This window comes from Melanotaenia boesemani, chromosome 19, assembly GCF_017639745.1.
Source record: "Melanotaenia boesemani isolate fMelBoe1 chromosome 19, fMelBoe1.pri, whole genome shotgun sequence".
NCBI classification, from domain to species: domain Eukaryota; kingdom Metazoa; phylum Chordata; class Actinopteri; order Atheriniformes; family Melanotaeniidae; genus Melanotaenia; species Melanotaenia boesemani.
This window is the reverse complement of record NC_055700.1, coordinates 18,806,801-18,820,382: the sequence shown is the minus strand read 5'-3', so window position 1 is coordinate 18,820,382 and position 13,582 is coordinate 18,806,801. Positions and strand designations below refer to the sequence as shown.

Here is a 13,582-nt window from a genome sequence, read left to right as displayed (position 1 = left end):
GAGGTTTTCACACATTTTATACTGAGTTTTTGTGCATAAACAAACACAGTATGGTGTTATTGTTATGATAATGATGATGTGTTAGCTTTGGGGAAGGTGAAAGTTTCAATTTGAGTCAGAGTAGCTTCTTCTGTCCAGTTTTCAAGCTAAACTGAGCTGACTGCAAACTAACTCAACCTTTAAATTTAGTATGCAGAAACCACAGTGGTATTGACCCTCTTTTCATACACAGGAAGAAATGGAGAGACCACATTTCCAGCCATCTCATTCTGTTGTTTTAAGTTATCAATACCTTTGCATACCTCATTTTTACAGTGGCTTCCAGCATAACCTGAGAGCCATTTCAAAATTTTGCATGAGTGCTGTTGCCGCTGCTGCTAATTAAACTCCACTTCAGTTCTCATATCCAACTGTTAAGAGTCCACTTCCCCCGAAGGGGGAGTTATTATCGTCCTCTCCTCACTTACAGCATGAGGAAAGACAAGGTCAGAGCTGAGATGTCAAACATTTTGTGCATCTATATTTATTCAATGACCCCTATATTTGTGAGCTGTGTAATGTTATAATGTTAAATTAGGTTTCTGCATTAGTGAAGAAACATAAGAAAAAGTCTGACTAATAATTACAGACTAAAGTTTTGGTGAAATTTTTAAAAGCAGCAACAAGCGCTCTTTTTTTCTTCCTAAACAATCGCAGCATAAATGTCTGTTTTCTTGAAATTTTAAGACCGTGACTTATGAGCAGTTAGAGAGTGCATTAGCTTGCACAGTTTGGTCAACAAAAAAGTGCAGATGCAGGAGATTTTGGCAGCAGCATAAAGCAGGAGTCATCATCAGTTCAGTGGCTGGAGGGCTGTTTAGCAGAAACCAAGCTTCAGAGTGCGCATCATTGACTTACAAATAAATATCCAAGAACAGGGTGTGCTGTCGGATGCCTCCACATCAGTCAAATATAATACCTGCATAAAGAACTGCTTACATCAAAGAACATTTTGACGCTACTGAGCAGTCAGTCCTGGACAGAATTTTGCAGAGGAGCTTAACTGGCAAAATAATGACAGAATAGGAAGAAATGGGATGAAGAAGATTGAAAGGATGGGGGGAAAAAAGGGCTTTGATAGCGGCTGATGGGAGTGAAGGGGAAAAGAGAAAAGAAAAGAGATAAAATATGCAAATCAGTGTCACAAAGGTATTGAGAATTCTTCTATTTATACCTTTATTCAAATATCTGATTCAGATTTGACATTGAATAATTGAGTGTGAGTGGCTGTTTGTCTTATTTCTATCATGGCCCTGATGGACTAGCAACCCATCCAGGATGTACCAGCCTCTCATCCAGTGGCAGCTGGGATGGGCTCCAGCCTCCCCTCGACCCTGAATTCAAAGTAGTGGTTATGGAAAATGGATGGATGCTTAAATGTCAGATATTGGTCAGTCTCTTTGGTCGGCTGCAGTGTAAATATGTAAAGATAAGAGAAATTTTCTGGCTTATTGTTGTTCTTCAAATGTTGTAGATGGTTTGGGATATCTTTATTTAATTTAAAACTAAAAACGGTTCTTAGCCCGCTGCAACAGATGAGGATCAAATGCATAGATCGGATGTTTAAACCATGTCCCAGTTAACAAAGGGCATTTGTTGCCCCTTTTAATATGTTAAAAATGTATTGGAATGCTTGCTGGATAATTCTAAAACATTACTTCCCACACCAGTTCAAAGTAGGAATGAAAATTGTGGTAGAAATCTATAATCAAACAAAACGTTCATAAATACATAAATATGCTGAAAGTATTTTCAGTTGAATTTCATGACTTTCCATCCTATTGATAAGAGCATGTTCCTAACATGTTCATACACATCAGGCAACAGATGGTGGGAGAAGTTCTGATGCATGGCTGCAATAAACAATGTGATGTTAATGCTCCAGAAACAGAACCAAATGATTCATATGATCAGTCAGATTTGGTGTTTTCACCTCCACTAATGTACATGCAAAGTTGATCTAAAAAGCCCCAAACCACCTAAAGGGAGGCAAAACATTCTTGGGAAAATGGAGGTTTTCCAAATGTTGCACTTTCCATTAACATCATTATAAGTGACTTTAAAATGTGCATCAAAGTTTCAAAAAGTGTAACCAAAAGCATGGTGACACCAGAGCTGCTATCATTCACAAAGCAGTGGTCAATACCCAAGCAAACTGCCCTAAACACAGTGCCATAAACATTAATACTAATGTTAGGTAGGAACAGCATGGCCTAGCCGTCCATTTAGCTATGCTGCTACATGTCACCTCTAATGAACTGAGCACGTTAGGTCTCAGTTCATTTTTCTCAACAGCTATCTCTGGCTTAGAATTATGGTGCTTTAGACCATTATTGCCTGTCCCTTCCACCCCAACCGGCCAGTAAAAAGAAACAAAGAGAAGATTCAGTGCAATCCGTTGGTTTCATTTACTTGACAGTTTTGTTCCTCTTTTTATGAATTGGTCTTTAATATGAACAGTTATAAATTTATAAATTGACTACAATTAATTGTACTGAATTGAACTATGTTTTCAGAGTGGCTTGAGATGACTTTGTTGTGAATTGGCATTATATAGAATACAACTGCTAAACATCATTACTAAGAAAATGACACTGCTATACAAGTATACAAGACTGTATATAAGTATATACAGTAGTAGCGGTTTAAAAGTTCCCCTGTTTCCATGATGGGTCCTTGACTGGTTCTTGACTGGTCCTTGACTGGTCCTTGACTGATCCTTGGCCGATCCTTCACAGGTCTGTGGGGGTAATGTAATCCCCCGCAATGACGTCGTCAGCGAGGCTCTGCCCCTAAGCAGCCCAAGTAAAAAAACAGCTGCAATCCCTCTTTTGTCCACGGGGAGGAGCAGTGATTTGATCTTGCTGCTCTCTAAACAGTTTATAATGAGCTGTGTCGCTCATTTGTTGCATTTTTGCCAACATTTAAAAAATGATTTGATTTGAAAATGGCGTCAAATAAATGTATCAAAAAAGCCGACATGTGTAGCTAATGGTGTTATGAGGCAAAGCACAACCTCCTCAAGTCGGGTAAGTGGTGAATGTCACTAGCAGCGAGCTTTCTAAACATCCCGAGGAGCGCTGCCAGCGGTCATTTGACTGCAACGTAAGTTATTCACAGTGGGGGTTGATACAGCTGCTGCATAACTGAATATTGACAAAATCATAACGTAATATCGGCAGGTAAAAATAACATAATACTGATAATGTGTAAAGCAGGGATCACAAAAGTCCGGACCCAGCCCAACCTATATTCTGAATTAGGCCTCAAAGTGCTATTATCCTAAGTAGATAAGTAAATAAATGGTTTATACTGTGAAATGAAGTGTCCCTGGATTTTATTCATAGCGATCTAGTGATAAAACGTGATAAAACGTCATACAACTGTGTCTCAGCGGTGGGACAGCTGCCTGCCCGCTGTCTGAAGCAGGCACATGCGCAAAGGCTGGTAGGAATGACAGGAACCAGCAGCCTATCATCACACAGGGTTTGTGATCTTACAGCCAATCAGAAGCAGAGTAGGGCGGGCATTTATTACAAGTCCGTAGCCTTGTTATATACGACAGTTTGGCTGAGAAAGAGTCTCCCTGAGCGGCTCTGTGGAAGTTTAGACGTGCTAAACTGCTCGTAAATATTGATGTGTTTACTTTTCCAAACAAGTAAGCAGGTAAAACTATAGACAACAACTATATAATAAAAGTCCTAAAATACCAGGTTCAGCCGTTTAGTTTTTAATACACTATAAGCATGGTAGCGTGACTGGCGGTCATCAAAAGACCGCTGGCGGCGCTTCCAGTGTTTAACACTAGAAAACCCAGAGATTTCTTATCCCTCTACCATGCCCAGAGTACAACCAAAAGGCTGCCCGGTTTGAAATTAACAATTCAATGGCCAACAATTAGCACCTTTACATTTGTAAACACAGCCATTACCTGCCGTTAGCTGTTCAAGCATACTCCTTGGGGGGAGGAGTGTGCTTGAAAAGAGCCTTGTAGGGACCCATACTCTGCTTTCAACTGTGCTGTATAGTTTCACTCACCACAAACGGTATTTGTGCTTTTGACCATTTCTCACATTTTCATGTACCCTTTATTGAGCATTGGTCATGTGAGTTTTCATCGTCATCACACTATTGTACGCCCAGCTTGCTTTCAAGTGAGAGATTATCACGTTTCTGTTTCCACAAAGGCAAGAAGGAAAGCATAATCAAGTATTTCAAATGAGAGATAATTACATTCCTTTTGACCTGGGAACAGAAAAGCAAAATCAATTTAATGTTCCTCACTTCCTAATATGGTGCAACAAGGTTCACAGTCCTCAATGTTTTTAGTAAAAAAAAAAAAAAAATTAAAAAACACCTTACTAACAGGGTGGAATGGAACATAACAGAGTGGAACAGAATATAACAGGGTGGAAAATATTTGTTCCCAATTCCAAATAAAAACGCTTCAATGGCCAGATGATCAGCAATGAATAAAGATATTTCTACAGTGATCCAGATTTTTTGTTTGTTGTTTTTTTTGTTTTACATTTTAGATTTTGTAAGAGATGGGTGTTTTAACAACAGCAGTTTTATCCGTGACTTTAATCGATAATTATTATCATTATCCAGTGTATAAAAATGTTGGTGTAAAAACGCCAAAGATAGATAAGCATGATGCTGAACTTCGTGGTCTTAGCTCCTGGTTTGGTGTGTCTTGTTCTGTTTATTATCATTCTGAAAGGTATACCAAGTTGTGGGCTGCATATATGCAGCCCACAACTTGAACAAAGGCTAAATTCCTCAACATTCGCACTTGCTCCATAAAATTACCATCTCCAAGGCTCCTCCACCACCACTTTGACTATGGATTGATAAGTAAATGAGCCGCAGTTTTGTAATTGTTGCATTGTCAAAACAGTTCTGTTAGTGTTGTCACACAAAATTCAGTAGACTAGTTGGTTCCTATGCAGTGAATTTACATGTTATTACAAAAATACACAATAATAAAATAGGCAAGTGGCAAGATTAGAATAATGTTATAAGTTCTGCGCAAAGACTCCTTTTTCATTTTCCAAAACAAAACTGACATAAACAATCTTGAAAAAAATGTGCACGTAGGCTATGAGGAAAGAATGAATGCAATGAAGTAGGGACTGGTTGAATAAACACGGTTTAACCGGACGCCTAAGCGAGCGCGTTGCAGGATGGCTCCAGATTTTATTGTCAAATGGTTCCAGGTCAACCAAGTCCGAACTGCTTAGAGCAGAGTCCTGCACGGTTCCGTTTTGCTACGCATACCTGCTCTAACCCGTTAGAATGACTCCCGAACCCGACTCGTCACCAATGTATTTATTCCATTTAAATCCGAACCAGACTGATGTTTAACCCGCGACCCGAGCCATTAACGCATCATTGCCATGCTGCACCGCTGCTCCTGCTTTCAAGTCTTCTTTTCCATTATAGCCTATTGTTGTTTTATCATTGTGTTAATCTAAAACACATAGATAGCCTATGAATGTTTATTTTAAGCTTGCTCAACATTTTTAAAACAGCTTTATATTCCTCTGACTGAACCATTTCAGAGTGAAGACTAAACCAGACCAGTGTGTTTTATTTTGCCACTGAGAGGGTATTTATAATAGGCTACTCGGAGATTGCTGTGCTTTAACAAAATGTAATCCACCTTTCCTGGCAGCAGCTGTGTTCTCCGTTCCTGGACTACAAATCCGGCGGCAGAAAACTCTGCTGCGCAAATACCAGCGTAAAATAAACTTTCATATATTTTCTCTGTGTTGTTGTAGTATATTCAGATGATAAAACAACAATATAATAAAAAAGAAGACTTGGAAGGAGGAACAGCGGTGCAGTAGGCTATGGCACACGTTAACGTTAAAAAGCACACTGCTTGTTGTAAATACTTGGTTTATGCTTTAAGAGGTAAATATTTTGGTTAACATGTTGAAGAAATATCGTTGTTTCTTTTTTCATCTCTTGCTATGCTATTGAATTTGGCAACATCAACATGGAAATTCACTGCATTAGGACCGACTAGCCTACTGAATTTCTGGTAGCATGACAACACAAACTGGACTCGTTTGACCACTCTTACCCAATGTGCAACAATCACAAAACTGGGTCACTTGTTCAGCTGCCTCATTGCGGCTCATTTACGTATCAATCCACAGTCAAAGTGGTGGTGGAGGAGCCTAAGAGATGGTAATTTTCTGGAGCAAGTGCGAATGTTGAAGAAGGCGCATGTTCAAGTTGGGGGCTGCATACAGTACCTTTTGGAATGGTAATCAGAGCGTGTCGGGGAATAGCCCACCTGGAGGGGTGACGTAATCGGGATTCCCGGCGAGCAGGAAGTCGCAGCACAGCGAGTGTTGGATGTCCCCCCGCGATTAGACACATTGAAGTGGAAGAAATTATCTCCGATCCTGCGTGGGGCTTTTATCTGTCGCCCTGTCTTCTTATGGAGGTGAAATAAATAATATGAGAATAAAATAACCCTTCCTAGCTACCTCAAACAGATTCTGTGTTGCTTGATCCAAATCTGATTTGTCTATGTTAATAATGCTAATATTAAAAGATTAATCAGTATGATAAATACATCCTATTGAGAATAGAGCTAGGGGCTGTGATCCAGTATTTGAAAGGTTTTATTAACCTACTAGCATTCATTTCTGAATAAAACAATTGGCAGCGCACAAGCATGTTACAATTTCACATTCCACGTCAAACGATGATTATGTATTAAGTTTTATGCATTTTTATGAATTGTGACTGGCCATCAGAGGTGCTTTGAGTGGCGCCTCTGCCGGTCAGTGTAAATTCAGATAAAATCTGACAGACTACGGGCGATGAGAAGTCTGTGAGAGAAGCGCCATCTTCTGGGTCTACCCTATATTACAAGGAATGGGTGGAGTTTGATTAAAACATCGACACTCCCAGGAGAAGGAGGGGGCCTCTCTGGCGGCTGGAAGTTGGAAGGCAGCTGGCTGGAACTGGAATGGAACTGGGCTGGAAGCCGGCAGGTATTCGGCTGGCTTTCAGCTTGGATGGGAACTTTTAAACCGCTACTACTGTACTGTAGCTGATCTAAATATTACCTACACAGTTTTAACTTACCCTTTTTTAATCTTTGATCAATATTTAATGTTTTTATATAATTTGTAATAAGGAGGCATAAAGTCTGATATTATTAATCTATATGTAACATGTTATGAAACTACCTCCAATGTATATTTATGGTGTTAAAGCAAACAACAGAAAGAAGACTGTGTGATCGTAGGCTTGCAGTATATTATTGTAAATGGTTAAATCCACAGTAAAACAAATGTGTCATCAGTTGGAATAATGGATATTGTGATAGGACGGAAAGCAGCTAAAGGATTGCTATTTAATGTGACAGATTTTCCATTTATTACGATAACAACAGGGTTGTGAGGTGTAATCCTTTCCCCTGTGTGCTCCATAAAGAAGCTTTAATCTTTTCTGACAAGGAAAAAAAGAAGAAAATATGTTACATTTTTATGTTAATTATGAGGAATATACAAATGAAACTGTTTTGAAGGTGAGCATTCACTTAAAGTGCACTTCAATGATTTGATATATATGTATTTTGTATGTTTTTCAGTGTAGAAAATATTCATCCAATGAAACGTCATTACAACTAAACAAAGACCAAGCAATGAGCCAAATTCTCCATAAACACTGCACATCTGTTAGGAATATACTTATTCAATCGTAAGTTTTAAATTCTTTGTTCTTCTTTGTGTTTTAAATGTCTTTGTGTAGGATTTTTTACAAATAATGTGGAAAAAATTCTGACAATTTTAACAATAACCAAGTTTCCATTTTAATAATAATTTGTAAACATGTTTTATCCTCTTTATGTTATTATGAAATGTTTGAAAACAAAGGATTAACAGGCCTATATTATTATTATTATTTTTTTTTTTGCTTTTTAGCAGGAGTTGCTGTTGATAGAGGGAGTTAAGCTGAAGATGGTGGGTCATGAGATTGACACTACATGGTTGGCAGGTGCAGCATGGAGAAAAGAAGAGTTATAAGAAAATAAACGAAAATAATAAATATTTTAATTATTAAACAGCCAACCCTCTTAGAAGCGTGCAGGTTGGTCACCTTTAGTACAGTGTGCTGCTCCGGCTCCCTGCCACCTTATTTTTTTCCAGGTCAGCTGAGACCATACAGTAGCTCCTCATGCAATCACACCCTGGCGCCCAGAAAAAATGTTTGAAACTCTGACTGAAAGCCTCCACTGATGTAGAGGATTATTTCAACAAGGCAGTGCCACAGGGACAAAGTGTCCAGGTAATTTGTTTTCAATAGGCCGTGACTATCCAGCCCCTGGTGACAGGTGATTCATCCCTCTGTAGCCATCACTCTCAGTCTGAGCAGCTGCTGAAAACACTCCCTCTGCTCAGCTGATCCTGGCTGGATGAGCCAGACTTGTACCTTTGGGAATCAGGGTTGGATGATCTTCCTCATTTTTTAATCCAATGCCAACATATAGGTGTGATAAAGCATTAAAGTAGCCAAGCTGAGAGTAAAGGTTATGGAAGCCTCTAAGACTTACATCTTACCACCTATAGTGCTGTTATATAGTGGTAGAATTCACACTATGGCTGTGCCAAAGAAATCTTTACATTTACATGTAAGGAGTTAATTTATTAGTATTCTATTCTATTTATTAAAGAAAAAAAAAAAAAAAAACAAAGTCAACAAACATTAAATTTAAGGGATGCATTTTAAGACTCTTATGACCTTAAACTGTCAGGACGGGATGATAATGACCAATTTTAATATGCTTATAACACTGTATTAGGACAGGACAGGACCTTCATCACACTTTCTCATGATCGCCACCATCTTTTATCTGTTTTTATATTATCTTCTGCTTTCCAGAACCTCCTCACTCGCTTGACTTCACTTCAACAGCTTCCCCCTTCAGCTGAAAGTTCCTGCTCATCGACCTGTTACTTCAATCCTCCAGTACCATGATGTCCTGCTTTCTCACTTCATCTCGCTTGATTTGTTCTTCTTTCTGTTCGAACTTAGATCTATTATGTCTTTGCTTCATCATTCCTCTGTCATAAGCGGTCTGTTATACCTTAGTGTCTCCCTCTTCTCCACAGGCTAAAATAAAACTTGTGACTTAATTTTCAGTTTTCTTGCCGCCTGTTTGTTGAGCTCACATTCACTCTACTGCTGTAACTATGCTGTTTTTCTTCATAATGAAGAATGCATAAATATATGCATCCTGCAGGCGTGACGGTCATGAATGCTGATTTGAGTGTGAAGGTTGGTTGGTGGGGTAGCTGCAAGCTTGCAGATGATTGGCTCTGCTGGGGTCTCACTCTCCTTTATACAATCAGCCACACTTTGGTTAGGCTCTTAGCTGTTGGTCCACTAAGTGTGAATGGAAATAATCTGTTATCTCTACTAATGACCAACAGTTATTATTATTTATTTTAATCGATAGTTTCACATCATCTTTTATCCAACTTGACGTTAAGTTGCGTAATGGTTCCATTTAGAAATAAAGAGATGATAAAGGAAGTTGTAGTTGCTGCTGTATTTGTCATTATCCCCCTTCTAATGTCATACACCAAGCTAGTGATGGACAACATGCCAGCTTGAGGGTGAACAGAAATCTGCAAACCACTGGATGATTTCAAGGTGACTAAAGTGTGCCACCCCCTTCCTCAATATATGTCACACCCCTGCCAAGAAGTTCATGGGCTAATCATTAAAAATTCATGTAACAGTTGCACACCTTTAAATTTCAATTCAACCCTTTTAACCATTTTTTTTTTTACTAAGTCAGTTTAGTCATCTTTGTAAACCAAATGAAATAAATTTTATTATCCAATAAAAAGCAGAATTTATACTGAAGGCACTGCCATGATGCCCTGGGTATGTGTGCATATGCAAGGTTTTTTTTTTTTTTTTTTGTATGTTTGCATTTGCTCCTGAGCACCTGTGTGTTTACATCCACTGCATCAAATTATGCTGCATGGGTAAACACACATTACACAAACTGGTGGATGCCTCACCTTACAGTAGATCATCTATCTTTTAACTTCCCTCTGATAGCAGGTGTTTATCAGCACATTCCAGCCAGACTCTATATCTCTCTGCATCTCCCTTCTAACACAAAAGCACATATATTCTTTCTTTTCTATTCTACAGTCAGTCAGTCTTTTAAGGCACTGATTTGCACACACAATTGCTGCATATAATTGTTGTGTATTCAGGTATGGATCGTGGGTCTAACTGGAGGATGCCACTAGAGGGCACACTAAGGAACTTTTGAACTTTAAAGAAGACAAACTCAAAACAAGGAACATAGTCTATTGTGCACATGAGTAACATTCAATGCCTTGCTGCAAATTATTTTTTCAGGTTGTCAAACTTCTTACTCAGACAGTCTTCATTTCTGTTCTTTTCCTCTCAGGTAAATTTAGACAAGACACCAAACAATTTCCACAAAGAGAGAGATAATTTAATATTATCTATCTACAGATCTGAAACTGGAACAAACTGTCCGGGTTTCCAGAATTGCTTGTATGATATACTTCTGAGTCTGATACAACAATATTATCCTTAAAAAAGTAAAAGAGTAGTTAAAAAGTGCAGTGCGTAACAAAATCAAAGGTCAATGACAGAAACAATTATTATAGCATTAAAAACCTTGTTTCTGTTGGTATATTTACAAATAACTTTCATAACTTGTGCTTTTATTCTGTTAGAACCATTTATATCTTGCTGTACTGGCTGTGGGTCCATATACATGGCAGCTGCCATACAACCACCATTTTTATTATGATGTCTCTAAGTGGACAAACAAATCTGAGTGAGGTGAGGACCCTCTGAGCTTTAAAACTGCAGTACCAGCTTTGTTTGATAGGTGCTAAAGCACTAATTGGGATAAGTAACGCCTCAAAAGCACTCACAGCCACAAGAGGACAGTACACATGTACACAACGCTGAAGTAGTTATCTGTAGCGCAGTCTTCGGTGCACATGAGGGAAATGGATCCACTAGTACAGTGGTCGGCAACTGGTGGCCCATGGGTCAAAACTTGCCACCAGTGGCCACCACTACACTGATTGCAAAAGTTATGTGTCAATGTGCAGAGACATGGTGCTGTTTACAGAGCTATGTTAAAAGACCAGCGTGAATCTTTGAGAATGGTCGAGCTAGAGAGAAGGGGAGATGCACAGCGCAGGGGAGGGGGACGTCGAAGCAGAAAAAGTCGCTGTGAGAAACTGCCTGTTTAGCGGTGGATGTTTTGCTACGAGCTCTAGTAATAAACACCACACAGCTCTGTTAGTTCCAGCAGAGTCCAGTGTCTGCTTTACCACTGATATGTAAAGTGAAGGTAGCTAACCCTGAGCTAGCTGCTGCTTCACCCAGGAGTAATCACCTCTCCTCCGCCCCCTGAGCTCGATTTGGATGCGGAAGCAGGAAAGCTTAGCAGCTGTTTCTGTCTGAGTTTTTCCCAATAGAGGAGGTAAGAGTGGAGGTTACTACACCATCAAAGAAATGTTCCTTCAGGAGTAAAAAGACCAGAGGCAAAGACAAGGAAAAGAACTTGTATTGTGGGCGCAGTGTTTAGTTCACCTGGCAAAGAAGCCACCTCCGGTTCAATCCTGAGGTCTCCCAGACCCACTTTCTCATCTTCCTGAATGATAAAGGACACTAGAGCCCACAGAATGTTAAAAATGTCACATATTAAAAAAATGACAAAAAAAATACATTACATACATACATAAATATGTATGTATGGGTACAAAAAATATATATACTTTCTAGACCCGCCCCTGCATAGCTGCAGTCTAAATTCTTTCTGCCACCTGTCAGCATCTTTTCTTTTGCATTTTGCACAGCTGTATTTTTTGTTATGGTCATTGAAAATTATTTTTAATTTATTTTGTTTTAGGAGCATTTAATTTAATATGAAGGTACTTTAATTTAATTCAGCTGTTTTAATGCACATGTGCTGCCAATCCTCAATAAAAGTATATTTAGCATGGAAGGCTGTAAATTAGAACTGTCTCTTTGGCTATGTGACAAAAAAAAAGAATATCGAGATATATATCGTATATCATGATTCGGGTAAAAAAAATCGAGATATAAAATTTTGTTCATATCGCCCAGCCCTAGTAATAGCGACACAAAAGCCGATCAGCTGATTCCCATCAGCCGTTATGATTCACAGAAAAACAGGAGACGGAGAAGAGGAGCAGACAGAGAACATCAGAGAGCCACTAGACCAGCCATGTTTGATCTGGTTCATTTTCAATATTTTTTCTCACTTGCAGTTTCCCTTAAAAACTTTTAAAATCTCTGTCGGTGAAAGGGTTAAGCCTTTGTTTTCTGTCCAGATGTTTGATCTACCGTGGTGCTTCATGTCAAAGTGTCTTACGTTGTATTCCTTCATTACAACCTCACTGTGTCCACACAGAAGACATACAGATTGATGGAGGCACCAATGCATCCCAGTGCATTCTGGGACTTGGGGTGCTCTATCAGCGGGATTGCACTAATAGTGATTAGATATGACAAAGACAATTCATTCACGGGCTGGATGTGGCCCGTGGGCCGTGAGTTTGACACATATACTCTAGCTCATTGATGGCTGTTAGAGCAGCATTCATCCTAATTTGTGTTGGAGGAAGAAAGAAAACTGAACAGATGTGAGAAATGATGCCTCAGTTTAAAACTGTTCCTGGGCAAAGTGTAGAAACAGTGTCTGTGTCTGCTGCTGCTCTCCTCTTCTGGAGATGTTATCTCAACCAGGATCAACTAAAGATTGAATGGATATTTTCTTTTCTTTTTTACGTAGGGATGCAATCAGGTACAGAATTATTGGATTCTCTGATAAAGAGACAAACAGCTGCATCTGTAGACTATAACATATTGACAAAAAATAGAAAATCTTATATATCTTCCATTAACACCTACACAGATGCTACCTCTAACGTGACGCAAAAGTAGCCGTCAGTCCACAACCAATACTAAACTGCCTATATAATAAATAAAACCAGAAAGCTGCTGACTCACTGTTAATGTTGATGAATGATGGTTGAACATCATCTCACTTTCGATAAGATGATTTAGTTCAGGAAAACATAAAAGAACTAAATTTAAGATCTGCTGTTTTATGCCAGTGAACACAGCCAGTTAACCAGCTGTTCTTCTCGTGTCATCAACTACTTTCATATACAAGCCAAACCAACTTGGAAATAAAACAGCTGTTTTATTGACATAAGATCACCACGTCATGATCATAACTTTGTAAACAGCTAGCATTTTCCCCACTAACTGGCCTGTATGAATCACACTTACTGGTTTTAATGGGTATCATTACTCAGAACAGAACCTCAGTGATGTGCAAGCAGTGCAGCTTACCACAGCCTCTACCATCATCATCATCATCATCATCATCATCCACGGCAGCTAATGAAGGTCCTGCTGCGGCAAATGTCAATCATTTTTGGATATCTGGCAGCATCTTTTATTTTTTATTTTA

At 39.0% G+C, this 13,582-nt stretch overlaps 1 protein-coding gene across 2 annotated transcripts in view; it reads right to left on the bottom strand.

Annotated features, from left to right (window-relative positions):
* mmp17a (matrix metallopeptidase 17a) overlaps positions 1–13,582 on the bottom strand; it is a 106,152-nt gene that overhangs the window by 39,642 nt on the left and 52,928 nt on the right. The window lies entirely within an intron of this gene.